Source organism: Cololabis saira, chromosome 12 (genome assembly GCF_033807715.1).
Source record: "Cololabis saira isolate AMF1-May2022 chromosome 12, fColSai1.1, whole genome shotgun sequence".
NCBI classification, from domain to species: Eukaryota; Metazoa; Chordata; class Actinopteri; order Beloniformes; family Belonidae; genus Cololabis; species Cololabis saira.
In genome coordinates, this window is record NC_084598.1 from 27201252 (window position 1) to 27206094 (window position 4843).

Consider the following 4843-nt stretch of genomic DNA (forward strand, 5'->3'; position numbering starts at 1 on the left):
ATTATTATTATTATTTGGGGGGGTAGCCTAGCCTAGCCACCCCCCCAAAAAATGTATATATATATATATATATATATATATATATATATATATATATATATATATAGAATATATATATATATAGAATATATATTAACAAAATAAATATATATAAATATATGTGACATATTTGAAAAATATATCATATATATTTTATATCAAAAAGGTATATATGTATATGCTTTAGGTAATTACCAGCATGGTATTTGGTATTAACCATTAATATATATGCAGACAAGGTAAAAAAAAAAAAAGAAATAGAATCTACCTGCTTTCAGTCCATACTACGGAAAGCACCTGCTTGAAATCATTGTTGCAAAGGAGGTTTAACCAGTTATTACAGTAACTGCAAGGATTTGCTTACTTTTCTACAACATAAAAATAAGAGGAAACATAAGCAATAGTTATTGTTTGCTCATTATAATCTTAAACACATTGTGTCACTGTATTCTTGTGAATTACATGAAGATCTGATCACATGTTATTGGTAATTCAGTGTAGAAAACAAATACATTCCATATTTTTTGCCACAGTTACAACAATCTTCTGCTGCATCAAGTAAAAATGAACATATCAATGATTGAACTCTGCCCTCAGATTTATAGTTTGTGAATTATAAAACTGTTTGCATTGTATATAAAACTGAGGGAAGAGATGATGGATGGGGCATCACAGCTTTCAAGACGGCTCTGGGAAGAAAAAAGAGCTGCAAGAAGGTATATACTGTAGGAAAGACCTCTGATAACTGCATAATGCATGAAAAAGGAAGGGTTTGAAACCACCAGCACCTTAGAGCTGGGTGGATGACTAAGCCACGTAGATATTGACCACAGAAGCAATGCAAATAATGCTATATTTAGTGTTATTTGCATCATGAGAGCTTCCCACAGGCAACCCTATCGGGTTTACACAAATGTGACTTGTCAACAGAGAGTAGAGCTCTGAGCGGTTAATAACAAACAGGTCACAACTCAATACCCATCCTTTCTGCTCCATTGGAGAGTAACAAAATTATGTTGTGGGACTTTGTTCTCATCAGAAGAGTCCGGGTATTTGGTTGGGAATTAAAGGAAAATGAATGCAAATAAGTATATCTAAGTACTTGATGCAAACTTAGAGACTTCCATCAAATGTATGAAGCTGCAGAGTTGGATCACCTTCCTGCACGATATTGACCCTATAAAAAACAACCTTCAGAAACCAGGTCAGGGACTTAACTTTAATCCAGCTGAACATCTTTAGATGTGTCCACTTTTCTTCAGTTATATCACATTGAAAACTGCACATAATTTCCTAACTAGAGGTGCACACCTGCACTCTAGGTATAAACAAACAAGTTGAAGTCACAATCTAGGGAATCAATCATGTTTCAAATCTTGATTATTCTAGTTGTATTTTCAGAGTTTCTATCTGTGTTCCTCAGAGAATGTTGTACATTTATTTTTGTTTTTGTAAGACATACAAGCATCTACTTCAAAGGGTCAAGATGAATTTGTTAGTGGCCTCAGTCATAGCTTCTTTTTACCACTCGAGGGCGCTAGCTCCACACTTCTGCAGTGCTTCTTACTCCGCTTCTCTTTTTACTTACAGGTTTAAGCACTTTAAAGTCCTGAGTGTTGAGTGTTGTTTTATTTCATTTTAGTTTTTTTTACCAGAATAGAAACGGGGGTGCATCTAATGTGACTTCTCTGCTCATTTCAAATAACAGTCAGGGAAACATGGACATTTTCCACATGCTTAAATTTGAATGAGCCCCCACGAAGTGGCCTTGTTCCTCTGTCTTTGAAATGTTTAAACAAAGTATGACTTAAAAAATGTACTTACACCATAGCTAATAATAATAAATAAGAAGATAAAAGATAAAAGGGATTGTGAGCATGTATGCTGGACAAATACTTGCCCTCCCTGTGAGAAACAATTTCTCTGCCCTTTTTCTTTTTTTTCGAAAAATATCAGACTCACCACCGTGTTCTGTATTCAAAAAAACATTTAACCAAAACACTCCACAATCCTTTGAGAGAATAAAGAGGTTAATTACATTTTTGTTAGCCTGTATAGAATTGTAAGGATTTATTAATATTGCATATTTCAATATTTCAAAATAATACAGTGTCTAGAACCTTAAGTCCAAAAAAGTTACCAAAGGTATTTCAAAAAGAAAAAAAACTGCAATGTTCAATGTGAGCACAAGATATTCCATATTTACATTTATGCCTTATCAACTTCATCATTTCCCAGATAGCAAAGAATGTTTGGCCCAAACTTGGCCCGACTCTGCAGTTTTCTTTTGTTTTGACTGATAGCATTGACTCAAAGCTGTGTGACTGAGTCACATGTGCCAAAAGTAGCTTAGGTTACTCCCACGTGTCTGATATCTGAGGTAATTTGTTAAAATACATACATTCCAGATGCAATTGTAATTGTTAGTTGATTACAAAAGCGGTATCCATGGAGGTTATTTGAGAAATAAAGATGGACTGAGGATGTCCAGTTTCTCAACAAATTTGTGACTAAATTATCCAAATATTGAAAAATAATGTTCCCCAATAGATTAATTAGGAAGAGTTTGCATATTTCTCCTTCCTCTGTGCTTAATATCATTACGTAATGTATTAAATCAGGAGCAAGTTCAGTATTTAAAGGGAAAGAGTGTCAACCTAAGCTGATATATCAGTGAACAAGAAACAACTTTGGGAAGTCTTTGTAAAGCACTATAATATAAATTTACTTTGACAAATGCCTGTTGAAATTCTACTGTGTAAAGAAGTAAGACTAATGCTAACCGTGGCCAGAGGCGTCATAACCACACGGTCTTTTACATAGTGTCTGGCTCGCTTAGTGTCTTCTATTCATCTCTACGTTCTTGCAGCCAGGATAGATGTTTTTTTTCTTTTTGCAGTAATTAATTTACAGTCCTCTGCAGGCTGCTGCTGTCCTCTCTAATCATTCTGTTTCATAGGCATAAATCAAATTAAGACGGTACATTTGGTAATGGCGTTTGTATATTTCACACAAGAGTGGTGACTCAGGATGAAGGCTTTTATTGTACTGTCAACAATTAGAGCTGAAATGAAAATTCCATAAAATTATTAAGAGGCTGACGTTAATCATCCTTAATGAGTTTGATTATCTTTACAGTCCAAAAACACAATTTGTTTGCAATGTGCAGGAATCTGAGTGGAGCAGGTTCTTTGCCCTTCAGACCAACTTTTATCTGCATCACTTTCGATCTTATATGTTGCCGTGAAAGCCCCCGGCCAGTCGTAGCCCTCCTCTGGGGAGGTTGCAGGTTTTTCTTATCAGTTGTGATTGTTCATAAGCATGCACAGTTGTCTCTTTGTGCAAGCGCTGTGATGGACTCATGACATGTCCAGGAAGTACCTTATGTCATCTGAGAAAGGCTGTAACTCACTAAAAAAATACTGTGAGGCTGATATAGAAGTCGCTGATGGATGAGTTCAAGGCACAGAAAAAGTGAAGCTTGTTCCAAACCATGACACAGCCACCACCATGCTTTGTTATTATTTTGATGCCTCTTAATGTGGAGTTGGCATGTTTCCCTCGTCTGGCTGGCCATCCTTAATCTTAGAGAAAAATTCATGAAGTGAATGTTGTTGATGTTTTCTCCAGGTTATTCAACCTTTCAATCACACCTGTAAGTGTGTAACGTTGTCCGTCTCATATGCTCCTGTCCAGGCATATGTCTGTCTGTTTCCTAACTGCTGGATCTTTCAGGTTCACTTTTTTTGTTGTTGTTGTTTTTGAGGATACTTAAACTTGCACAAAGATTTGAACAGGTTATTGAGATTTTTTACAATTGGCTAACTGTTATCCATCGTTCTTTATCACGTTTTCTTCAGGTGTGCGTTTCCCAGCTTTGTGTAGCTCTATATATCATCCAAGGTCTTTTTACTTTTATGGTTTAGAGTAAGCATCAGTTCTTTAAAAGAGCAGACATTTCTCAGCAGCTTTCATTTCAGACCATCCCTGTAAGCAACACTCACTGAAGCAACCAGTTCCAAGAATCTCCCTCCATGCTTTTTATATGTATTCAATGCCAAATCAACAATGTCAAGAAAGAGTACCTTTATTCATGGACATGGTGACAAATGTGGAGCATCAACAACATTATACAATGAGATATCTGAAGACAATGGACATTGATATCATCCCATAGCGTGTCTGTGAGGAACAGAGTTGCAGAAATGCAATCATTTTATCAGTTATGGGCTTTTAATCTGTAAGCTGTAATGTTTTTGTGCTGTGAACCAATCCTATTACGTTTTCTGAAATTAAATTGGATTTGGATTGCAGTAGTCATCTTTACAATAAATCCGTGGATTTGTAGTCTGTCTTACTCTGTAACAGGATGTTCCTAATTTTAAGAATTCCGCAATTAAGTCTCAATTGCATATAAGGTAAAGAATAAAATTGAAAAAAGCGTGTAGCTATACCATAAGTGTAAAGCATGCACTAAAATCTCTTCTGTAGAATAATCCGACAGTTTAATTACACATATTTGTACAACTTTCTCCCCTCCAGTTGGGTTTCAAATGGATTTGTAGTTGTCATGGCAACAGCAGATCTGCGCGCCGCGGATGTGTGCTTTGTATTCTCTGTGCTCGTGCGTGTAAATGTGTATTTTTGCACATAGCAGGGGGAAAAGCGAGCCCCTCTATCACCTCCCCCAGCCTCCATCAGTGCTGCAGCTCAGGGAGAAGAGTCCTTTCAGAGGAGGCGGGGTCTGTTTCGCTGCAGAGGGGATGCACACGCAGGACCAATCACTCTGGAAATCCCAGTTCAC